This window comes from Eublepharis macularius, chromosome 7 (assembly GCF_028583425.1).
Source record: "Eublepharis macularius isolate TG4126 chromosome 7, MPM_Emac_v1.0, whole genome shotgun sequence".
Classification (NCBI taxonomy): domain Eukaryota; kingdom Metazoa; phylum Chordata; class Lepidosauria; order Squamata; family Eublepharidae; genus Eublepharis; species Eublepharis macularius.
This window is the reverse complement of record NC_072796.1, coordinates 101162848-101189862: the sequence shown is the minus strand read 5'-3', so window position 1 is coordinate 101189862 and position 27015 is coordinate 101162848.

The window sequence follows — 27015 nt, the reverse complement described above, 5'->3', positions numbered from 1 at the left end:
CAGCATCATGCTTTCTGATGTAGCTTTGTTTGAATTTGCAAAGTCATTATGTCCACTTCTACGATATGACGAACCCCCTTCAACTAACAACAACAACAAGAACAAGAACAAGAACAAGAACAACAACAACAACAACAACAACAACAACTTTCGATTTATATACTGCCCTTCAGGACAACTTAATGCCCACTCAGAGCGGTTTACAAAGTATGTCATTATTATTACCATAACAAAACACCCTGTGAGATGGGTGGGGCTGAGAGAGCTCCAGAGAACTGTGACTAGCCCAAGCTCACCCATTTCAGAAATGAAACTGAAGGTTATGTAATGCTTCTGTGGAATAGGTTCGCAGAGAGGCTTGCAGATACAAACAAAACAAAACATCTATCATGACTTGGGGGGTGGAGGGGACTGCTTTCCAACCAATTGCCAGAAAAGATCCAAGATTATCTGCCCCCCGCCCCGCCCCCGGTAAAACCATTTATGGTTTCAAGATATTAAGTTTATATTTTTTTCCTTTGATACAAGTGTGATTGCACTGAGCAGAAGGGGTGGGGGGTGGGGCAGGAGGAGGTTCTGGCTGCTGGGCAAGAAAAAAACATCCAGCTGGCAAATTCCTGACCCAGTCTTTCTTCCCAGTGTAGCTGCTTTAGTCTTGGACCTAGCCTGATGCTACAACAATTATGCCTATAATGCTGCTTCTGTAGTATCTGCTTAGCTTGTGTACCTGGGATGTCTACATATGATTTTTGATCATGCTAGCTTGTTTTAGTTTTATTTCTTAGTATCATGAAGTTGTATTATGCTTGTTCAAGATGGAATGATCGCTTACTTATATGTTCTTCAATTGTCCTTTATAACAAAAAAAAACCTTTATGCCAGTGACTTTCTTCAAGTGACACTACTGAATCACTTCCCTTTGTCAAATCCAATCCATTTTACCTTGCATATACCTGTTTACTGCTGGTTACTGCATGTGCTGGTCTTTTATAACAGGCAACTGAACATATTTGGGTTGCGTTCTGCCACATCCCTACCTTCTCCTTCTGTGTTTACTCTATACATTGGCTGACAGGCGCATTATCAATTTACCACTATCTGTACTATGGCTGCACATGCTTTTTAGGAAAACAAAACAAAAACACAATACAGACAGAGGTCCAAATACTCCTGCCTTTTGTTGAAATAGATGGAATGTTTTGGTATTGAGGAAATCATACCAAATTATCTTACACATGTGATTTTTAATGCATCAGAATGAATGAAGAGACAGAGGACATTTTGATGGTGAAAACTGACCAAGAGGTAACGTTTATATAACATATTCATTTAATGATTTTTGCCATGATTCCAGAAAACTCTCAGTAACTAACTTCAGTCAGCCCATTCAAGGTTTTATGCAGGACTGCCAGGATAGAACACATACTTTGGGAACCAGGGAATACTGTGGCCCAATGCTACTCTAGAACCCAAGAAATTTATTTCTTTACTTACAGATTTATACACCATTTATATTTATTTATTTTATACACAAGTTTTTAAAATGTATTGCTAGACACAAACTAAACATAAAAAAAATAAAAATACAAAAAGTAAAATACAATATTTCACAAATCAGTTAAGACTCTCCAATCTAGGATTGCCAGTTTCCTGTCAGAGGCAGAGGATAGCCCACCCTGGCTCCTGTTGCCTGCCACCAGAGGGAAGAAACAAAAATTAAAAATTGCTGTCAGTAAAACCTTGCCATCACTTCCAGGAAAAAGCCAGAAGTGATATCAGTCTTCTCTAGGAATTGGTAGAAACTATGGTTTCTATCATGACAAATGATGACTCTGAGCAGGTGCAGAATAACTATCCCCCTCTGCATAGCTTTATACATACAGCCTCCATTACTGAATAACTACAATTAGTTCTATACAGGCCTGCCAATCAGTTAAGGATTCGTTTTTATTCATTACCTATGTCTAACTGATGATTCAATTATATTTCTTCAATTTTTTTCCTCCCCTTTTCAACAGTACAAAAACTGGCTGGATCCAACTCCAGAATGTAGAACACAGTACAAAAAGCAAAAAACTGCTTAAAATGTGAGAGAATTTCCAGTTCAGTAATTATTGTAACTTTTTAGATGAGGAAAAGGCTATCATTGCTAGTTTCTTTTTCATCCATTTGAGTATTTGAAATATAAAATACTCTGTTATTTCACTTAGCAAGATATAAATATAAGAATATGAGAATATTTACCATTTTCTATACTCTTCAGATGGCGGCTGTAAAACTTGGTTACTGTATAATGCCCAAAAAAACATGATAAGGGGATCGCCTAACAATTTGATCTTTCTTTAAAATCAGTCAGTGGTGGCTACAAATTATATTGGAGCAGCAGAGCTGTGGGATAGTTTTTAATTCCCCTCTGGCCACTTTCCCAATTCAAATTGTCCTTGTCCCCTGAAGCTGCCATTAGCTCCACTGAGGAGGGAAAGGATAGCTGTATTAAGACAATTAAATCAATTAGAAGCTAGCCACAACAGATCTCCTTTTAGTGCAGATGGCTTTCAGGGCAGAGGTCATGACTTTGGAAAGGGCTTGAACATGGCAGATCCTACACTACAGTTCAATCCTAAAGATATTTACTTAGGAAATGATTATGCTGAAATCAATGAGATGTGTTACCAAATCAAGATGTTTTGGACTGAGCTATAGACAATAAGCAATGGATTTGGGGGTTGGTGGAAGAATGGGGGTGCTGCATGAGCTCAGAAATAAGTGAGAACTTGATGTAGTCCTGTATTTTCACTTCTGAGTGATGATAGACACTTCTTTTATTAATAGTTACATGTGAGTTAACAGCATCCCCCTTGCAGAAGCCCCTTACCCACTCTACATTCTCTACCAATGAATATAAATGACTAATCTAATCAGTTTCCCTTAACCACCTCACCATCTCTTATCCTGAAATTGAAATGCCTCCAGCAAAATTTATTTCAGTGCTGACCCCTACCCATTCTGACATACCTTATTTTGAATTCTAATACCACTTCTCTCATGGCTCTTATTTATAGGCTTTTTTTCCTATTGTGCTTATCACCATAATGTCTCAGCTCTTCACATAACTTAATGAACTTTTTCTCAAAATCAGTATGAGGGAGAGAAGCACTATTACCCTCATTTTATGACTGGAGGTCCTAAGACACTTCAAGTCAGCCAATTTTATGCAGGAAGCCTATGGCAAAGCCACTAGCTTATTCAATGGCATTAGGGACTCCATTCCAGCACCTAAATCCCTTTGGCATGTTGCGTTATACATATAAATTAGTATGTATGCATGCTGTCTGCCTAATATTTTATGATAAGATGACATGACAGTGCTGTTATAGAAGTCATTGAGAAAAATATGCATTTCCCCTGTGCAATATGACCTTTTTATAAGCTGGTCTTAAGTTCCTAAAGTTATCGGGGGGGGGGGGTCTGTTAAATTTTAAAAAAATTGGTGTTTGGTCATCCAGCATCAAACTCATGTTTCCTTTTCTAGGAATAGTTGTATGAAACTGTCCAGGAGTGGACTGGGAAGTGAAAATGGCCCTGGAGGAAGCCAAGCTGGGTGGCCCCCGTGGAGCCACAAGCCAGTGCTGCGATGCCATTCAGCTCAGTGATACTAACAATGAGCAGTAGCTCACAAATTGCCTTCTCCCCCCAACTGGGAGCTGTGCAGGAGGAAACCATTTGTGAGCTGACACTTGCTACCATTGCTGATGAGGGGCCTGAGGCAAGTGGTTGCTGAGGCATTGGCAGAGTAGCTGGGGCTTGGCTGACTTGGCGTCGGACCCCTTCAGCTCTTCACAGCCTCTCCTCTTCCATTGCAGCTTGATGTTATTGGACATTTTCGTCGTTTAAATGTTCTTGCTGCGGACGGTATTCTTTGTTAACCGTTTCATGGCTGCTTAATTGAATGGAAGTGCCTGAGTGCACCCTTATATGGTTGTAACTGGGTGTTGCTGCCTCTAGGGTGTATATTTCTTAGGAGGCGCCTGCGTGCACCCCTCTTTTACTGCTTTGTGCCAGTGAGCACTCTTGTGACGTATTTATTGGGATGGTTGTTGTAATATTCACACTGTGATTGCTTTATTACTTGGATTACTTTGTATATACACACTATAACTGTATTTTTGATAATTTGAGTGTCCATAATGTGTATTTATTGGGTTTTCACTTTATAGCCCTGGTTTTGTTTGTATCTTTACTCCTGGACACCAGCAGCTCTCTAGGGCCTTGGCCCACTAGGAAAATTTGCTATAAGTAATTTGCAGTAATGGCCAGTCCATCCTTGCATCTTATTTGAATTCCCACTTAACCATGGAAACTTGCTGGGTGACCTTGGGTCAGTCACACCCTCTTAGCCTAATCTACCTCATAGGGTTTTTGTAAGGATAAAATCAAGGAAGTAGAATGATGTAAACTGCACTGAGTCCCCATTGGGGAGAAAGGTGGGGTATAAATGACTGTATAAATATCTGTCAGACACAAAGATACTTGGAACCACTGATTAATTGATTGACTAGTCATCACTCATTTTATTTATATAAAAATATCAAAATTGTATATCTACAGCAGATAGAAACCTAAAATTTGGTACCCACCAACTTCTATGGACTTCAGAGTCTCAGAATTGCACTACAAGCTACCTGATTTATCTGAAAAGGGAAGTTTTGTAAAGGTAAAACATACCAGTTTCATTGCGTGGTCTGATCCATATATCACAAAAGTTACTTCACAGGTTCCTGACATGGCACCCGTGGGTGCTATGGTACCCTTATCACCTTTCTTGGCATCTACCAAGTGTATTTGGAAAGTTGGTGGGACCAGGTGGAGGTCTTGCCCAGCAGGGCTTCTGACCCTGGTTTTTTGTTTAAAAAACAAAACATTGTTTTCTGTGGCAGCTGCCACCACAGCACAAGGAATTTCCATGTGTAAATGAAGGTAAGCTGTGTATATGCAAGGAAATAGTCTGAAACAATATGTCCATTCTATGAAGCAGAGCTTCTACCTAAAATGTTGAAGTGATACTAAAAGTTATGCTTAATCACTCGTAATGACATTTTATGGCTAGCTCCACCTCCTGCAGCACCCGCCACCTGTATCAGAATTCCAAAGGTGCCAGCAAACTCAGAAAGGTTGGGGACTGCTGGGTAACTTTTATAACTTCACTGACTCTTTCGATAGCAAGCTAAGCCTAACTCCAAATGAAAACAGGAGTGTGGGAATCACACCACACTAATCCTTAGGTTAGAGTAGAGGGGATCTGTAGGAATAGCCTAGAATACAAATCTGAAAACATAAGCCATGCACTATAATGGACAGGAACTGAATTTTTTCCTTTCTTTCATTTGATCAATCTTTAGATATGGGAGGAAAATATTCTGTGTTAACCAAGACGTTAAGACTAAAAACATGACAAAACATACAACGTAGGGGTGAGGGACTTTCTCTTTTATATGCTTATGAGTTCGAAAAACAAGAGAAGGGTAACAGCTAGAAATTTATTTGAACTTGTGAAATGCAACCTACATATTATTATATAGAACAGTTTTGGGATGGATGAGGGCTATTAAACTAAAACTGGATCAACTGAAGCTGCCAACCATCTTTGAGGCGTATGGCTGCCTGAAATCATTTAGGATAAATAGTCATATGCCAAATAAAAGCAAAATAAAAAATAAGGAAAGGGTTAACTTTTTCACCAAGTTTTGAGATCATCATGATACTGGTGAGTAGAGATGGGCACGAAAAGCAATACGAACAAAAAAAGGCCACGAACAACCCAATCTGCTGTTCACGAACAAGCTGTTTGTGAGGCCCCATTCTAAACGAACAGGTGGTCATTGCAAGCCTCATTCTTTGTTGTTTGTCTTGCTGTTCGTCAAGTCAGTCTGGCACCTGCAATCAATTCCCTTGGCAATTTAGGCAGGGATTGTCTGAACTCTGTCTGAACTCCTGCTGTTGCCCTGGAAACCCCAGTCTAAGCCTAATGTAGCTTGATAGGCAGGTCTTCCTTTCAAGTACGGAGCTCCAAATTTGTTACAATATGGGAACAAAGACCAGGGGGGAGGGGGGCTCCCAGCTCTGACTTTGCAGATAGCGGAGAGACAGTTGCTGTTGGCACTTTGATAAAGAGAGTGCATTGGAGCTTGAATTTTCTTTATGTGTGGTGGGATAGGGATCTACCCCTTCAAGTTCCAGGGCTGCTGCCAGGCTCTGGGCCAAGCTATTATTTATTATTGGTACCTTTCCTGGTGCCTGCTCAGGTCAGGTTTCTGGGAGTGGTGCAGTAGGGATCTTGACCAAACTTGGATGATGGCTGGAGAAGAGCCCGCTGGCCCCAACAAACAGCCAACCACGAACATGTTCATGAACCGGGCCATGCTCGTGGTTGTTCATGAGTCCCTGTTCGTGGATGGCAATGAACAACGAACATCATGTTCGGGGATTTTTTCTGTTCATGCCCATCTCTACTGGTGAGGCAAAGATAGTGTTTTAGAAAGCAACACAATATTCAATGCAAAAGCAGACTCATGCCACCAAAATGGATGGCATATCTTATTTTGGAAAAAAAAGTGTTCACACTGGATTTCTTTTTGCATGTGTTACCCATACATTCTTGTTAATCATGATTCTGCTTCTAATGAACTGCAGGATGACAAAAATACAAAAGAACTACTTTTGTACTGCTTTTCAGCACACAGCTATCTTTTCATTCGCATATTCAGCGTGCTCTTTAAGGAAGAATGCACTTATAACATCATTGTGGTAGAGCCTTGGCAATAATAACATCTCAATAGCCAGAATCACTTACAAAGGGGTGGGTGGGTAGGTGGCTCTGGCCCTGAACACTCAATTAAGTGGAGTTTCCCTCCCTTAACACACTCCCTGTGGTACATTAAATTTTACTGATATCTAATAGCTTCACCATCTCTGGCCTTGATTTTATTAACCCAAAGGACTAAAGAACAAAAGACATATATTGCTGACAAGTTAAAAATTCCTTAACAAAGGTATCATTAACAGCTCATCCGAATATGCAGTGAAGCGACCTATAATACTCATTCCAGCCAACATTTATTATTTTGAACTCAGTAATTTTCCAAGAAGGGTGTTTGGATGGGTTTTATGCCTTTATGTAAAAGACTTGGGTAGAAAGTTTTTGCCTGTGTTAAAAACTTTTCTTTTTCTTTCTTTCTTTCTTTCTTTCTTTCTTTCTTTCTTTCTTTCTTTCTTTCTTTCTTTCTTTCTTTCTTTCTTTCTTTCTTTCTTTCTTTCTTTCTTTCTTTCTTTCTTTCCTTCCTTCCTTCCTTCCTTCCTTCCTTCCTTCCTTCCTTCCTTCCTTCCTTCCTTCCTTCCTCAATTATTACAGATGAATCTGTAGTGGAGAGTGATACACATATGATAACCGGTGACTTTGATCTAACAATGTCAAATGCTATCTGATAATCAGTGTCTTGGCTTGTGAATGACGTGCCTGTACTTCTAAATGTGTAACAAATGGATAATTGCTGTGTTTTCTCTTCTTGTCTCCCATTTTCAGCTTCAGTATCCCTCAGTAACATCTTCCACTACTAACAAACTAATCTACTGCTCTTGAGGCCTCGGTGGGTGGTTCTTGCATTATTTAGATGCTGATGTGGCAAATGTATACATGGAAAACAGTCATGTGACTATGAATGAACTAAGGGGTCAAGCACAGGCTGCACTTCATTTCTAGTCTGCAGTCACTAATGAGTTACAGTTCAGTAATAATACTATAAAGATAGATCCTATCTAGTCCAAGCAGAGCTGAGCTTATGGAAGTTAACTTTCCTGCTGTGCCCCCTGCTGCAATCATGCCTCAGGGTTTCCCTGGGAACAGCATGAACCATGAACCAGGTCTGCAGTGGGAGTGGGAAATCAGTATTTTAAATACATTGTGATGGCAAAAGGGGAGAGTGGGAACAATTATTTTAGGGTGCTGTGGGGGGGGTCAAATATTGGAGAGATAGATTCAAGAGAAGAAATTGAATTAACTCAATTAATTTGTTAGCATTTGCATGTTTTTAATTTCTCTGTTTTATTGAAATCAGAAAGAAATGTCAAATTAAAAAAAACATGGAAATAAGATCTGGATATTAATAATGAATAGATTAAAATTAATTTATGTTTTTTATTATAGAGAATGGGAAAGATATAATAGGTTGGATTCAAAGGCAGCCTTCTGCAATTGGGTGGAGTTTAGAATGTCTGTGGATTTCCCACTCAAGCTGCAGAATCCCTCTCATTTACAACATCCAACTGTATTCCTGAGAATCTCTCATTCTCAGGATGAACTTTTCAGATGCTGCAGGGGTGTATTCAGAAAGCAGATCAAGGCAAGAAAGACATGCCCTGTGAATTCCACTTGTAATTTGGCTAAATCACGTGACACATCCATTCCAACTGTTTAAGGTACCTTGACATCTTTTGACCCCTAGATCTGAACCTTTGCTGTTTCAAGAACAGACGATTAGCTGTGACACCTTTGCAAAGTTTTTGCTGATAAAATAGCTCAAACATGCTCTGATCTGGACACCAGCATTAGTATATAGGTGGACCAGAGGTAATGCTTAACACACCATCTGGTCTGTTTGTGAATTATTTTAACCCAGTCACAATGATGGATACTGACAGAATTCTAGCATCTGTGAAGACACTACTTGTACTCTAGATTCTTGCCCATCCTGGCTACTAAAATCTTGTAAATACCATATAAAGGAGTCCTTGATATCATCATAAATCAGTCATTAACTCAAGGCACCTTCTCTCAGCATCTCAAAGAGGCAGTCATCCACCTACAACTTAAAAAAAATCCTTAGACTGATGTAGACATGCGCCTGCTAGCGGGCATCCGCATTGCTAAACATTCTATGTAAATTAGTTCTGCTTTGTTTCAGAAAGATTTCATCTCTGTGCTTGTCTTTATGCTTGTTTTTCAATTTTTTTGCTAACCTACCCTATTATATCTCTTTCATTAAATGTTCTAAATATTGTTCATTATTGTACTTTGCTCGGTGAGTGTCCTGGCTGTGTTTTCACTTGCACTATGCAATCTGCCTGGGCTCTTAATGAGAAAGGCATAACAACAACAACAACAACAACAATAACAACAAACAACGAAGAGATTGATTTTTGTTTATTGGGGCAAAATAATAGAATTTAAAGCTAGGGGTGGATTTTCATGGTGATATATTAATATAATATGGAGGGCTAAATGAAGGTGGATTTAGAGTTAGATGACGTCACTGTCTCTTTGAATTGTATAAGTGAATACATTGGTGGTATGACTAATTGGTCAACATGTTCTTTGGTATAACCATTATATGGGTTTAAAACTCATAGGATTCTAAAATTGGTTAACATAACATCAAACCTGCCATGACCGTGAGGAAAATGTTACTGCTGGTCATGTGGAGGAAAAAATACGGGCAACCCTGGAACGTCAATAACAGGGAACAAACAACAACTCCAGGGAACAAATTCACAATAGTTGTGTAATCTGTATATCATATGAAAGTGCAGAAGTGCAATAGTGCAATTATACAGTTAATAAATACACAATACAAAAATACAGTCATATTCAGTAAACCTATCATTTGAAAAATCTTTGTCGTCCGTACAGTTCGTTTCATTCAGTTAAAGTGCCAAGTGTCTTATTTTGATAGAAAGCCGGAGGTGGAGATTCATAGAGAGGTGTTATGTCATTCACAGTCCAATAATTTAAATTATTCAAAAAACGCCGACGGGAATGTGCAGGCAAGTATCATTAACCCGTTTCGTGAGTGAAACTCACTTCATCATGCCCAGGATGAAGTGAGTTTCACTCACGAAACGGGTTAATGATACTTGCCTGCACATTCCCGTCGGCGTTTTTTGAATAATTTAAATTATTGGACTGTGAATGACATAACACCTCTCTATGAATCTCCACCTCCGGCTTTCTATCAAAATAAGACACTTGGCACTTTAACTGAATGAAACGAACTGTACGGACGACAAAGATTTTTCAAATGATAGGTTTACTGAATATGACTGTATTTTTGTATTGTGTATTTATTAACTGTATAATTGCACTATTGCACTTCTGCACTTTCATATGATATACAGATTACACAACTATTGTGAATTTGTTCCCTGGAGTTGTTGTTTGTTCACTGCTGGTCATGTGGCAAACTGGGCATTTGATTGTTCTGCCTTTCAGCTGATCAATCTTCAGCATCTTGGGGGGAAAAGTAAAAAAGAAATATGAACCATCTTGTTCAAGGCACTGACAGTAGAGTAATCAGACAGCTACTTTAGGTCAGCTGCAACACACTTTAAATTCACTACCTACTTTTTAGGAAAGCAATCTCCAGCCACGTGAGTTATCCTGAACAGGAGCTGGGAAGTAATTTAGAACAGAGCATGTGGCTTGAAGACCATATGTCAACCATCTTGCCCTAGAGATTCTGTGAGTTTAGGACTGCAGAGAGGCAGACTTTTGCTTTACTCCAGAAAGATATGTTGTAAATAAATCAATGTCTGGACACACTAATTCCTGTGATTAGTGTGGTCTTTAAAAAACGACCTCTATTTAGTTCTTCACTTGACATTTCCCATCTTTAGTGAGATGCGGAAGTTAATTTTAGAATCAACTCATTAACCTGTATATTTTAATTCACTTTATCTGCTTTTACTGAACTTGATCTGACTGCAGCTAATGTTAATTTTGTCATTGATTTGTGCAAACAGGATTGCCATCCACTTTATATATCCTGTACACTTTCAACAGTGCAATCTATTGAAAGAGCAGTTCAGGGGTGGACTACTCGACATTAGATAGCTACGCGAGTTAGCAAAGAAGAGTTTATTAGGTTGTTCTCAGCCTACAAAGAAAATTTCATATTTCACTCATGGGAACAAATACTTTCAAAAGTTGAGAAAGAGTTTATTTTACATTTTAAATTCACATTTCTCTTTGGGTTTTACTTGGAATGCTGAAACCACACCCAAGTACAAATGCTCCGTCACAGCAAAATCCCACAGAAGTAACATTATACCTAGGGAATATTTGGAAATCTAAATGTGAAATAGGTAATTTGCTTCAGTCTCACCTTTTTTGTGTGCATATAATTACAAACATATCTAATGGCTCAAATGGCATTCTAGAGCACAGACACAAGCTATTGCTGATCTACAACAGAGTTCATCTCCCATTTCAGGAGATGCATGCATTCACTTTTTGTGACAATTCTTGAAAGAGATTCAATTCTTCTTTGTATCTTCTATGGAATTCTAGCTTGGTAGTCACTTCCATTTCTTTCTCACACTAAAGAAAAACACTTGCTATTGCCCAGGTTCATTGTAATAATGGATGCTTAAGGAGTTGTGATAGGGTGGGCTAGGTGGCTGGTTCTGATCCTAAGTCTATGAATTGCTGTGCTGAGGCTGGTGACAAACTCCAGCACAAATGGTGTAGCTTTGACCATCAGCACTGATTTATGTATGTACGTACGTATGCATGCATGCATGCATGTATGTATGTCATTTATAGTCTGCCTTTCTCACTGAGACTGAAGACAGGTTACACAGTGTGAGATTAGTACAGTCAATATCAGTAACATTTCCATAAACAATGCCATAGGGTAAATTAATACAAGTTCACACTTGGGATTAACGAGCTTTTGTGAACTTTACCTGCTGTTGCAAGTTTAGGACTTATGGTTTCTCCATAGTGTATGCTTTAGAAGCTGAGGATTCCTATTGTATTTGCTCCAATACTACCCTGCTGGGGGTGTACTAGAAGCTTGGAATGTTGTTTTATTTTGGGCCCAAGGTTTCCCCACCAGGTGTATGCAAGAAGTTTGGGATCCCTGTGTGTACTTGCTCCAAGGCTTCCCTGCTGGGTGTGTGCAAGAAGCTTGGAATGTTTTTTTGTTTTGGGCCCAAGGCTCCACCTAGGTGCACAGAAAAACCAAGGCTTCCCCGCCTGGTGTGTGCAAGAAGCTTGGGATCCCTGTGTGTACTTGCTCCAAGGCTTCCCTGCTGGGTGTGTGCAAGAAGCTTGGAATGTTGTTTTGTTGTGGGCCCAAGGTTCCATCCAAGGCTTCCCTGCCTGGTGTGTGCAAGAAGCTTGAAATGTGGTTTCTGTTTTGGGCCCATGGCCTGTGCTTGGGTGTACTGGATCTCCAAGGCTTCCCTACCTGGGGTGCAGGAAGTTTAGAATTTTGTTTGGCCAAGGTGGTGGCAGGTTAGGAGTTGGGGAAAATGAGCAGGCCCATGACTACCCTTGGCATATCCCCATTGGTGGGGAATTGGGGTCTGTCAGGAGCCGCTGGCTGCTTTATGGCCCAGTTGCGAGGACAGACACCCTGGTGGGGAATCCCTGGACAAGCCAGTCCTCCCCCAGTTTTATGGCCAGGTGGGGGAGCTTTTAAAGGGTGAATCACTTCCCCTGGCCAGGCCGGGTCCCAGCCATATGATGGATGGCTTGCACCCGGGGCAGCAGGTGGATTGCTCAGACAGGTCAGGGCGGAGACCCAGGAGTGATGCAAAGAAGGGCTGCCAGATCCCTTCCCTGGCAGGAGGTTGGGATATTGGCTCTTACCTCCCTCTTTCTCCTTATTTGTATCTCACACTCATGCCCACTCCTGGCTGGGAAATGAAATCATCACGTGGGTGAAAGGGCAGCCTGGAGCACTCTCGCACTCGCGAAGGGCTGAACTGCCCTCCTATGGGGCTCAATTTGGCCCGAAACGGACCCGCTGTAGGGTGTGGGAGTGCACTGCGCCATGCAGGGGTATGCTGTGCCACCGGGGGGGGCAGCCTGGGGGGGCGCTCTCCACTGGCCCGGTAAGGGGGCAGGGGGTGGAAGGTGGCAACAGGTGATCCTCTGCCCCCGGTGGGGGAATGGCAAGCCTACCTCCAGGGCCTTACCTGCACCGTGACCCTTTAGTTCCCAATACTTGTGTCTGCCTCTTCATTCCGATTTGGGGAGGGGGGGCAAATGGCTGTTTATTGGCTGCACACTAAAAATAATACAGGAACTCTGTGATCCTTTCCTAATAGTAAATCATTTCTTAAGATGACTCGAGCAGACCAGGACAAATAGTTGCTGCAGCCAAAATTTTTAGCTGCTGCAGTCAAACTTTTGCTTATGCTGCAGGAGTTAAAGACACTTCATTGATCTGCGATGTGAAGACTGAACAAGTAATGGTATTTTTTTCAGAAAGTTTTATGTGAATGTTATTAATCACCATTTGATAAAATTAAGTTACTGCATATTAAATCAGAACATCAGTCTGTCTACCCTAAAATTGTCTACCTGAGCAGCAAATGACAGTCTTTCTCATCTGGGGTTGTCTACTCTGGATTGGCAAGATCCGGGAGATTTGAGAACAGAGCCTGGGGAGAGCAGGGTTTGAGGAAAGGTGGTACCTCAGTGATGTATAATGCCGCAGAGTACACCCTCCAGGGCAGCCATTTTCTCCAGCAACTCTGGTCTGGAGATCAGTTGTAATTCCAGGAAGCCTCCAAACCCCACCTCAAGTTTGGCAACCCTTTCTCAGCCTAATCCCTGATCTGTTTTTTTATATATGATGTTTTGAAAAGGGCATTTCCTGTGCTTGCAAGGCCTTATTTTTTTCTCAAGTTGATCTCATATAATCAAATTACTGATATGTTCACAAGTGAAAATGAGCAGCATTTCAAATAGTTTTACATCTGCACAGTAACAGTATTCAATGTGGTGACTGACCAAGTAGCTTCTGTTGGCACATGCTTGTAATTTATATTGCAGGCCTGCTTGCATATGCTTCTAGATCATAAAGGACAGGTTACACTATCATTTATAAACTGCTATCTTTAGAATTTATGTGCTGTTTTTGTGCTGGTTCTCAAAATTTACCAAACTGTAGTTCCTTGATGAAAGTGCTATAACATGCAAAATATTTGTGACTCAGTTTAAAACATTCAATTACCAGTAATATAATGAGGATCCAAACAGTTGAAGTAACAAAGCTAAAGAATCAAGCTATGCTGCTGCTTTTCCATCCAGAAAAGTTTGAGACAATTAAAGGAAATGCCTCTTTTGTAGCTGATATTTTTCCCCATTAGGTAAGTTGGGTTGATAACAGATGGGAAGGAGATAAAGGAGAGCTATAGTAAGAATACACATGTGCAAAACATTTGCAATACAATTACATTTTATAACATCAAGCTATGGTCTTTCCTTAGTCTAATAGTTAGAAAACTAGGCATTTGTGCATTACATAATTCTTTGTAATTGACTGAAAACATACTCATATTCTCTGTACTGTCTTTACTATACACGTCAGAGTTTTTTTTAACCTTTTTATATCGCTTTCCAACAGTTTCAGCATGAAATTATATTATGTAACCTTATGTTTTGTTTTGTTTGATGGAAAGAGCCAGTGAAAACCTCTGGTTTCCACACTTGTTAGTGAACACTAGAGTGAAGTTTGGCCTAACTTGGTACCACAAATGTAGTTTTAATGCTAACTAATAAATATTCTTTACTCAGTGTTTTCTTAGGATGATATTTAAGCCTTGGGAAATGTATATTTCATCTTCCAATCAATCCAAAAGGTGTATGCAGCTCAAGTAAAACCAAACCTAATTTTCCACATTAAATCACAATAGGACCTCAGTAATTTTTTTCTTTAAAAAAAAATGGACTCGAGGTGTGCTAGGCTTGAAAATTCAAGCCAGCTCAAAATCTGGCTGAAAAACAAAACAAAACGATGTACTAAACGACCAATAAATTTGGCTCCATTGTTACAAATGAAATATCCAGTTTAAAGTGGATCTGAATGCTGAGTAGGTCATTAGCAACCCTATCTAGAATTGCCAGACTTTGCACAAAAGGTGAATCCTTCTATTTTATGTCTTTGATGAAGTGTTACAGCAAGTGTTGAAAGTGTTCTGATTCGCCTCCCTATTTCCCCCAGAGAGGATTCTGTCAACCCATCTTGGCACTGACAATTCTTCTTTGGGACACTAAACTGTTTCTAATTGTTTTCTTTTCCTGCCATATGATTCTTCCTACTATTGCTCATTTCTGATATTGATACTTTGCTTCCCCTTCTCCTGTTTAATGATGTACATGTCAAAGCAGACCACCTTTCAAAGCTAACCATGAATGAACTGAGGGAGGGTGCAAGCCAGCAGCAGTCAGTCTTTGAAAAATGAAAATCGAGAATTCCTGAGCAAAGGCATAATGGCAATTGTCCAATTAACGGTGAGACCAGGAAGAGATGGAAAAATAGACTCTGCATAGCAACAAAGGGAGCGAAAGCTTCATGGTTTCTACTCTTATCATATCACATTTGACTACAGTTTTAGCCTCTGCTTCTAACCTCATTTATAGCAAAGAAGTGAGAAATGCATCTTATGTTCAACTCTGTGCTCATGCTGCTGCATCTGTGAAAGCAGGGCAATATACAACTGCTAGAACTGTTACAGGACCTCATACCTTAAAGAGAGCAAGATTAGGATCCTGTAGCACCTTAAATGCCAACAAGATTTCCAGAGTATGAGCTTTAGCAAGTCAAAGCTCCCTTTCTCAGATATGATGGGAGCTCTGAATGTCGAAGGCTCATACCCTGGCAATTTTGTTGGTCTTTAAGGTGCTACTGGACTTGAATCTTGCTCTTCTACTGCAGACCACCTTGGCTACCCACCAGAAACAAACAAAAACAAAGCATTGTAGGGTAAAAGATCAAGGGAAGCCTAAGTAACTTTAAAATTGTATTTCGCAGACATAATGGCTGTCTTTGTTTTGGAGACAGGCAATATGTATGTCTGTTGGCCAATAGGTATATAGAACAAAAGTCGATACAGAGATGATGAGGACATACAATTTATTCCAGCATAAGCATTGTTGAGTCAGAGCTCCTTTCATGCATTTGATAAAATGAGCTCTGATTCACAGACTTATTCCTTCCTTTGGTTGGAATAAAAATGGTCAGTCTTTTAGATGCCACTAGACTCCTATTTAATTTTGTTGCAATGGGCTAGCTCACCTGGCCTTCTGAGACTATCATCTGGGCACATAAGAAGCTCTCCCAAATTAGAAAATTCATTGATAAAAGTAGGGGTCTTATTACACAAGATGTTAAGTGTGTTGGGAGAAACCTCAATCAACTTGCATTTAATGTGTGACCACACTCACCCTGAAAAGGCAGGGGGAGGCTGTTTCTCTTACTGCCCATTCTATGTCTTTCCATGAGATGTGTCTCTGGCAGTAAGGCAAACTACCTCCCCTTTTATAGCCCTCTTCTGTCTGCAAAAGTATGCTGGTGGAAAGCACAATCAACAAAGCTTCACCTGCTCTGAATTTCCCCTTTCCACGTACCATTTTGAAGGTGAGTGCAGTCACACATTAAACAAGAGGGGTTGGGAAAACTCCAACCCATCTCACGTTCAGTATCTTGTGTACTCAGACCTTAGATTAACCATTAACTTACCAATTAGTTTGCCACCCTAGCCAAAATATCAGAGTGACTCTATCTGGGTTATCTCAACCCATTCTCCCTTCTTGTGTCTTGATGAACCTTCTTAATACCTTTGTTTCTTCAGAACGCCTGATTATACCATTTGCTCTCATATATCACAGCAGGCCTCCAGTCCATAGAAACTGCAGCAAGGCACTCATTTGCACTTCACATAAGTCCCAGTTTCAATGACCTCCTTGCTTGGTGATTAGTCCTTCTTTTTATCCTCTGTAAATAGCCAGCCACTTGACCTCATCCCACTGTTGTTCCTGGGAGGAAGAGGTATGCACAGCGCTTCTTCTTTCTGTGCTGTTTAGTTTGTTTCCTCCTCTCATCATAACAAATGTCGCCATTTTGAGGGGAGAAAAATCATCTCTGTAAAAAAAACACCCTTTGCTATGAGAGAGGAATCTAGTCCTTTCTCTTGAAAAACATACTTGCTAAGAGAGCACTGGGTCTTGCCTCCTTTAAAGCATCCCTTGACACTTTAAAAAAAAAGGTCATCTGCATTGCAATCTTTTGGCAAATGCTTTGTCAGGAAGTTGGGGTGGACCATCTCTTGTCAAGTGGCAATAGCAGAAGTAAAGCGCACAATGTGATTTCCCCTACTCAAACTGCTTGTCAAGAAGAGATATGTGAAAGAATGGGTTTTTAAATGAACGGTTTACTAAGTGCAGCGCCCAGAGAGTGGAAGAGAAAGGGTTAAAATACTGCTTGAAGGGAGGAATGATTGACAGGTAGCTCCCCTCCCACATGATTGGACAGTGAGAAGGTAAAAATTGGGGCTGACATACTTGTTAGAGGAGTTGAAGTAATCCTCTGTGTGAGGAAAAAGGAAGAGTTTGCTATAACTGGGACACCTTTAGGTTTCTGGAAGACTGTAGTTAAAGTACTTAAGTGTGAAAACCAGCATTAATTTCCACAGTTAGGATAAGTTAGAACTGGAGGTGTGTTGCTGGCAGAGGAAGTGGTAGTGAAAGGAGAATCCCCATTTAGCCAAGTGATCAGGGTTATGTCTTTTGGAGAAGAATAATTCCTATCCAATGTCTAAAAAGGTGTGTGTGTGTGGGGGGGGGGGGGTGGCGGCTCTGAGAAGGACCTTAGGTTTGGTGTAAAGGGAAAAGAGTGTTGTCTTGAAGTTAGAACACCTAAGCTATAAAGTGAAATCTATGAAGAAACCTTGTTAAAGTAACTAAGTATGAAACTACCAACCTCTCACTTTTAAGATCTGTAAGAGATCTTTTTTTAAACCACTTAAAACCTTTTTTAACTACTAAAACTAAGCTTTAAGAAGATTATTGTGCCTAATGCTTGTGAAATAGTCTGTTCTACAATCAAAATTTACCTCAGGTTAATAAATCTGCTGTTTCCTTTTGAAATTTACTCTGCCTTTAGTGCCATGTTGTTTAAAGAAGACGTAGGTTCTTGCTTCTCTCCTATCAAATATTTGGGCTGGGAAATAAGCTAAAATATATATGTTTTAAGGGCAGGACAAAAAGAGCTTTAAATTATTCCTAGAGACATGCTACCAGAGGCTGCCCAGCCACAGCAAGCAATTTCAACCATTTTGAAAGGAAAATCTGCCTTCCAGTGGGGGAGTGAGGGGCTTATATCATATGGTAGCACTGTGAATTGCCTCCTTTAAAATGTTTGCAACACCTCTCACTGGAGGACATATCTTAGGGTTTCCATCGTCTTTGTGGGGTCTGGAGTTCTCCCAGGATTATATCTGATCTCCAAACAGTTCCCTGGAGGAAATGAAGTTCAGAGAGCAAACTCTATGGCACCACAACCCCACTGAGTTCCCTCTCCCATGAAACTCTGCCTTTCCCAGGCATCACCCCTAAATCTCCAGGTCCAGGAATTCCCAAAGTCTGAGTTGGCAACCCTCGAGAGACCTCCATAAAAAGAGCAACATTCACCTTAAAGGATACTGGTGTTTTATTTCCTGTGCCTCTATAAAAGATTGCTGGAATACTGTTCTCACACAGGATACCATGTTGCATGAAAAAGGAATAGCCTGCCTAGTTACCTAAGTAGCGTTTTGTTGAAAAGCTACTGCCAGAAACGAATGAATATATAAACAAATAAAAGAATTCAGGCAAATATTAGAGCCTCTTCTCCCCCTTTCCCCCTTTATGAGCACCACACAGAAGGCTCTGCATGACTGGGTCTTCAACAAGAAGTTGAGCAAAGCATATGTCAGAAATATGGTGGTTATGGTGTTAGAGCCCATTTTTCTCTGTCCCACTGCAAAGTGACTGCCGAGTATTTATTTAGTATATTTTTATCTCTCTTTTCTACTAAACAATGATTCAGTGTGGCTTACAAAAATAAGGTTTTAAAAAAAAATTATATAACACAATATAAAAAACAAAGCCAAAAAAATACAGCTGAGCTGGTGTCCACTAGGTGAATTCTTAAGGTCAAGAAGACCACAGATTGAGAGCCAAGGGCTATGAGCGGAGAGTTAAGAGCTCTTAGGCTCTTGCCCTTCATGTCATTCTCCTGGTCACACCCAAGGTTTACGTATCTACAGCAGGAGAGGCAGAAACACTCAGCCTGGAAGTGTCATGCCTGCAGTCTTCTTCGCTCAAATCCCACATCTGCTGGAAGAGCCACAAGCTGTGCCCAGGCACAGACAATGGCACAGCGAAAATTGTTCTCCTGTACAGTGAAATGGGGCTTCTTTCAAATGGAGTATGAAAATAGCTACAAGCATGATTGAAATATTGATTTTGTCTAAAGACCGGGGGGGGGGGGGGGAGGGGATCCTGGCAGTAATCCAATGAATTGTTAAATAGTTTCAGTTTCAGGGAGTTCTAGAGGCTTGTTGGAAAGGTGCAATGCAAAACAGCCCATATAAGAGATTTTATATAAGGGGGAAATCCATTGATAGAAAAAATTATTTATTTGAGTTAGCTTCCTGGTTCTCATTTATTTGCTGCTGCACTCAGTTTCTTCCAAGGTTCCTTTTTCTTGTATGCTTCCTTTCTTGTGTATTTCTTTCTCCAGGCAACCCCCAGGCCTCTGACACTCTGGAATCTTCTGCCTTTTCCTCCAGTCCTCCTGTATTGGTACAGATCTCTTTCTTCTCTTGTTTGTTGTTATTTACTTTATCTCTCCAGTTTACCTGGGTCTTTCTGTCCTGATTGCCACCTTAATTTCTTCATTTGTCCTTTTCCTCCCTACTATCCTCTTCTACTAGTGATACTACAAAGGAAAAAATCTTCTAAGTTTTCTTTGAAAGTCAGTGGGAAGAAACAACCTCAGCACCTTGAAGGAAACAGCTCTAAACCTTACAGGATCAAATCCACACCTTTAGGGAGGAACGTGCATCTTTTCTTCTCCGTTTAATCACTTCACTGACTACTTTGTTTGCTGGACTACTTTGCATATTTGTTTAATACATCTCTCCCATTTTTATCTCTGTTTCTCCTTAGTTCTTTAATTTATTTTCAGTATGTTTTTCTAAATCTTCTGTTGTTTTTCTTCTAGAAAAGACAAGTAATCATATTTATTTATTTTATTTTTATTTATTTTTAAACACTTGTATGACACCTTTCTAGCCAAATAGGATCCACAAGGCATCAAGCATTAAAACATTTAAAAAATTAAAACAAAAACTTAAGAAGTATAAAAACAATGCAATCAACACACACACAAAGAACAGGGAGAAGGGTCAGTAACAGTTATTGGGGGTATGCCAAACAAAACAAAAAAGTATTCACCTGGCAAAAGACAGCAATAGAGGGGGACAGATGAATTTCCCTGGGGAAGACTAAATTTTCATGCCATGCCCACGACTGGGAAGGCTTTTTCTGAGGTGTTGCCATCTGCCTAGTCTCAAATGGTGGAGGTACCCAAAGCAGGACCTCTGAAAATGACTGGATTGAATGGGTAGGTTGCTAGGAGAGAAGGTGATCCTTGATATGCCTACTCCAAGCCATATAGGGCTTTAAAGGTCAATACCAGCACCTTGAATTAGGCCCAGTCACAAACTGGGAGCCAGTGCAGATAGAACACGTTATGACTCCAGTTAGCATTCTGTACCAAATGTAGCTTCTGGAGAGTCTTCAAGAGCAGCTCTACATAAGGTGAATTGCAATAATCTAATTAATGTTACCAGGGCACATACTACATTGGCATGATCTTTCCTGCCTCAGAAGGGCTGAAGCTAGTGAAAGGCATCCTGGCCACCATTGTGATCTGTTTATCCAAACAAGAGGACTGGGTCCAGCAGCACCCTCAAGCTACGAACCTACTCCTTTATGCACTATATTTACTCATAAATTTTTCCTTATCATGGAAACAGTCCGTTAAACTAGACCTCGTCAAACATTACCATCACATGTTCCAGCTATGCATAATGAAAACAGGCTCTACCTGTGGTCCTCTCACTATGCATGGTCACCATGTTTTGTGAACAGAGGGAACACATGGAACACATATTTACCATGTGCATATACTTGGTGTTCATGAATACAAGGCCTATTATGTCCTTTGAGGGAGGACTTACCGGGGCGAGGCTTGCAACAACTTTCTACTACCCAATTTCCATGAATCACCCAGGCACAGCTGCTTGCAACTGTTCAAGAGCACAGAACTGGGTGGGGCTGAGAGAGCTCTGGGAAGCTGTGACTGACCCAAGTGCACCCAGATGGCTTCAAGTGGAGGAGTAGGGAATCAAACCCGGTTCTCACAAGCTTCTCCTGTGCAACGTGAAGTATGTGGGGGCATATTATCACAGAATCACAGAGCTGGAAGGGGCCATACAGACCTTCTAGTCCAATCGTCTGCCCAATGCAAGATGAGCCTAAAGCATCCCTGACAAGTATTCATCTGGCCTCTTCTTGAAAACTGCCAATGAAGGGGAGCTCACCACCTCCCTAGGCAGCTGATTCCACCTTTGAACTACTCTTACCATGAAGAAGTGTTTCCTAATATCCAGCCGGTACCTTTCTGCATGTAATTTAAGCCCATTGCTTCGAGTCCTATCCTCTGCTGCCAACTGGAGCAGCTCCTTGCCCTCCTCCAAATGACAGCCTTTCAAATATTTAAAGAGAGAAATAATGTCCCCCCTCAATGTTCTCTTCTCCAAACTAATTCCCAAGGCCCTCAGCCTTTCCTCGTAGGGCTCAGTCTCCAGACCCCTGATCATTCTCATCACTCTCTTCTGCACCCTCTCAATTTTGTACACATCCTTTTTGTAGTGAGGGCTCCAGAACTGTACACAGTACTCCAGGTGCAGCCTGACCAAGACAGTATAGAGAGATACTATGACCTCCTGCAATTTCGATGCAATGGCCCTTTTGATACAACCCAAGACTGAGTTTGCCTTTTTTGCCACCGCATCATACTGACTGCTAATATTTAATCTACAGTTCACTCTTACTCCAAGATCTCTTCCACATACACTACTACCCAGAAGTGTATCCCTCATCCTGTATTTGTGCTTCACATTTTTGTGGCCCATATGCAATACTGTGTACTTATCTATGTTGAATTGTATCCTTTTCACAACCGCCCATTTCTCCAGAGTATTCAGGTCTCGTTGAATTTTAATTCTATCTTCTTAAGTGTTTGCCACTCCTCCCAATTTGGTATCATCAGAAAATTTAATGAGTTGCCCATTTACCCCTTCATCCACATCACTGATAAAAATATTGAAAAGTACCGGGCCCAAAACTGAGCCCTGTGGTACCCCACTGGACACCTCCCTCCAATCTGATGAAACACCATTGACCACAACTCTTTGGGTGCAGTCCTCTAACCAGTTCTCTAGCCACTGAACTGTCCTATAGTCCAGTCCGCAGTCTTCCAGTTTACCCACTAGAATGTCATGGGGAACCTTATCAAAAACTTTGCTGAAATCCAGGTAGATTACATTGACAGACTTCCCACAATCCAGTAAGCTCGTCACTTGATCAAAGAAGGAAACTAGGTTGATCTGACAAGATCTGTTGGGGACAAAACCATGTTGACTTTCTCGGATCACTAAGCAGCCCTTCAGATCTTACAGATCAATCCCTTTAAAGTCTGCTCCAATATCTTATCCCAGCAACAGAAGTCAGACTGATCGGCCTGTAGTTTTCCGGGTCATCCTCCTTCCCTTTCTTAAAGATTGGGTTAACAGAGGCTCTTCAAGTTCTCTAGAAAGTTCTTTGAGCACTCTCAGGTGCACACCATCTGGTCCAGGGGACTTGAATTCATCCAGTGCAGCCAGGTGCCTCTCCACAACCTCTCTGTCAATGTCAACTAGCCCCCCAGGTGTCCTGTCATGTCTACTACCATCTCTAGATGGGCTCAAGTTCTTCAAGAAGAAAACAGGCAAAAAAGTCATTAAGCCTGTCTGCTTTTTTTCTGTCCTCCGTCAGAGTTTCTCCATCTACTCCCAATAGTGGTCCAATTGCCTTTTACCTTGCGTTTGCTTCCCACATATCTGTAGAAGTTTTTCTTATTGTAGCGAGCCCCCCTGGCCAGACACAGCTCATACTGAGCTTTGGCTTCTCTGATGGCTGATCTGCAGTAACTAGTAACCCTCATATATTCCTCTTTAGAGGTCTGTCCTTCCCTCCATTACCTGAACATTTCCTTTTTCTCCCTTTGCTTATTCTGGAGCTCTCTGTTCATCCACGTTGGTTTCTTGGAGCCCTTACCATGTTTCTGTCTTGCTGGAATAGTGAGAGCTTGAGCTTGCAAAAGCTCATGTTTGAGAAGAGCCCACCCTTCACTTGCTCCTTTCCCTTCCAGCACACTCCCCCATGGAGTGACTCTCATCAAGCCTCTGAGTTCATTGAAATCGGCCCATGAAAATCTAACCTACAAGGCTGGCTATGAACTTCCTTGGCTCCCCACAGCAGCTGGAATTCAAAGAGGACATGGTCACTTCCCCTTAAGATCCCCACCACCTTCACCCCATCTACCAATTCTTCCCTGTTGGTTAATATTAAGTCTAGTATGGCTGAGCCCCTTGTAGCTTCCTCCACCATTTGAAAAAGGAAGTTTTCAACCAGGCAGGTCAGCAAGTTGCATGAGTCTTGTTGCTTTGCTGAGCTTATCTTCCAGCACACATCGGGGAAGTTGAAATCACCCATATTTATACGGTTCTGATGTCTGGACACTTTACCAATCTGTTCAAGAAGGGCAGCATCTATTTCATCTCCCTGGTCAGGTGGTCAGTAGCAGACTCCAACAACTATACCCTTTGTCCTCCCTCCCCTTATTTCCACCCATATACTTTCCACTGGGCTGTCAGCCACATTCTCCAGAACTTGATGACAATCAAATCCTCTCCTCACATACAATGCCACTCCACCTCCTTTTCTGCTCTTCCAATTTTTCTTGAACAACTCATACCCATCCACTACCACATTTAAGTCATGGGAATCATCCCACCAAGTCTCAGTAATTCCTACTATATTTTAGCCCTCTGAAAGAGGAGCTCAATTTCTTCCTTCTTATTACCCATATTTTGGGCATTGGTATATTGGCATTGTAGCCTTGTACCTTTGTTTGATCTGTCCTAACCAGGTGGGCCCCCACTGTTATCACTTCATCATTGAAATCCCCTTGTTGATTGTCCCTTTCCCCTTGCTACATCAGTTTAAAGCTCTCCTGATGAAGCTCTCCAGGTTCTTTCCAAACAGTTTCTTCTCTGACCTTTAGAGGTGAAGCCCATCAAGTGCTAGAAGGCCTTCTCTAAGAAAACTTATCCCGTACTCCCAGATCTCTCTTTTACATTAATACCACCAGTTAAACATCTTACACCAATGTATATATAACATTGAATAGGTATACCAATCTGCTTCTGCAACCTTCGCCCTTAGGTGTTTCTGGAGAGTACAGCCACAATGACATACTCCTTCCCTTTTATGTGTACTATGTCAAAATTATAATCCTGTTACCGAAGACTCCATTTTATCAGTTTACTGTTTGTACACCCCAGTACAAAGGTAGATGGTCAGTGTACAAAGTGAATTTCCTTCCCCATAGGTATGGTTTTAACTTACCTGTAGCCCACACTATTACCAAACATTGTCTCTCAATACTGATGGCTTTGGGGCCAATTACTCTATAAAATGGGAGAGCAATAGGCCTGGCATCTCCAATATTGATCTTGCACTGAGCTAACTGTGTTCTCCATGGGAAATTGGAAAAGATGGTCTGATATTCTGTTAAGACAGCCTTAACGTGCCATTGCTGGTCTTTAGTCAGGGTAGGTGCCAAATTCACCTCAGTAATTGTGCTACTTTGGGCTACATTTTCCTAATCTATCAATGTAATTTCTTCTTTTTGCCCTCCTCTGGCCATAAAGACCAGGTTACCTTTATCACTGTAAGGCTTTAGCATGTTTAAATGGAACACTTTACGTTGCACCCTTTCAGAATTTACACTCTGATCTTAGAGAACGCTTCTGAGACAAGTGGTATAGGTTGTAAGATTCCCTTTGTTTTGTCTTGTGCCTTGCCCGCTAGCTGACATGCCTGACAAGATTTGCAAAATGCCCTGATGTCTTTTCCCATATTGGGCCAATATAATCGGGTTTGCAACCTATCTCTAGTCTTGTTGATCCTTAGATGTCCTGCCATGGGGGGTGGGGGGTGGGGGTGGTCTCATGGGCCAGCTGTAATCTACTGGGATTCTGTATCTGCTGGGATTCAGTAGCTGTTTGAGCTTCTCCCAAATAGCAGCACATTTACTCCTCATAGACACTCTATGTAGTCTCTGTTCTAACATCTTGAATAGACAAGGACTTTCAACAGTCACTTCCTAAGAGGTTTCTGCCCTCTGCCACAAATCTTGCAACATTGCATCTTACCTTTGCTCCTTGAGGAATTCTGCAGAATGGATTCCCTAAAACAAGCTGTCTGCATTTATCCCTCTAGGCTCAGTTTGCAAACCTTCTGCTCAGTGGCTACAACTGGTATCTGTAGCTGCCCTGAAGCCTGACTTTGGGGCTTACTCTTGGTCACCACTTTAACTACCCTAACCTGTGAGGCCAGGTCATTCCCTAACAAAATGGGAATATCCAGTTCTCCCCACATTCACATAATCCATTTCCCCTGGAATCCTTTGTACCTAGTAGGGAGTTCTGCCAAGTTCACCTCAAACTCTGGACCACTGATTCCCTTAACCCTATTTTTTTGGGTAAATATTGTTCTTTCTTCACTAAGTTAGGCTTTATTAAAGTGATTCTGCCCCTATATATCTCCAGCTTATTACTTTTTCATAAGTTATGTCATCAGACTCCCAAGTATCCCCTGCACTTTCCAGACTGTAAGACTCTAGGTGGTCTCTCTGTTTGGGCTTTCACTAGAGCAGGGTCTGGGGGAATTTCTGTGACTACTTCTGGCTTTTTAACTGGCTTTTTAACTGACAATCTTGGCTGAAGTTTGCTGTTTTTCTTTGTTGAACTTTGGACAATAGGCTTTTATGTGTCCCTCTTCCTGGCAGTTAAAGCCCACCATCCCTCCTTTCCTATTTAGCCTAGGAGTGTTCTGCTTGGAGGGTTGGTTTCAAAAGGCTCAGTTTTCTCCGAGGTGTTCCAAATTTTATTTTTCTTGATGGTAGGTGGGAAAAGAGATCCTTCCAAGTACCCTTCTATCTCATCTAGTAAAGTGGCAGCCTCATTGACCATCTTTAACTTTTTATCCCTCAGAAAGCATTTAAGTTGTGTGGGAACTTGCCTGTAATATTGTTTTAAGGCTATTAATTGCTTCAGTTCCTCAAAGGTCTGTACTTTACTTCCCTCAACCCAGAAGGCTCTGTTCTAGCAGCAGCCTAGCTAAGCATATTTTTTGCCCTTTTAATTTCCCTGAAAACTTCTCTACTTTGTTCAGCAGTCAGCCCAAAATAATTTGAAGTTTCCTCATCCCTCATCTCTGAGTATACTTCACTCAGTCCTCCACAAATCTGTGGGTGCAAATAAATCATTCTGTCCTCATCTGGGATCCCAAAATCTTTATAAGTTTGTTCAAAACTGATGAAAAATGTCTCCATGCCATCCCCTTTCTGATAACATGGAAATTTCTTTTGTTCCACCGAGATACTGTCCCCATCTCTTGGTGGAAGCAGCAATTCCCTCATCTTCATATTATACATTTTTTTCATGTTCCCTCTCAGATTCTCTCTCTCTTATTTTAGCTAATTCTTTATATGCCTGAGTTTTGGCTAACTTTGTTATTCTTTTTCCGCTTCAATTCTGGCTTTTTCTTTATCTGTTTCTATTTTTGTCAGTTCAGTTTTAATTCTTATAATTTCTACCTCCTGACTAAGATTCTCTTCAGTGGATGTTTCCTCTTGCTCACCTCCATGCGCCTCTCTCGGTCTACATGGTGGTGCCATTGCTGACAGGAATTCTGTGGTAATTCCTCACAAATTTATAAAATATATTATTATTTTAGTTGGTATCTGTGGTGGGACAAACTAATTGTATTTATTTTCGTATCACAGTACTACC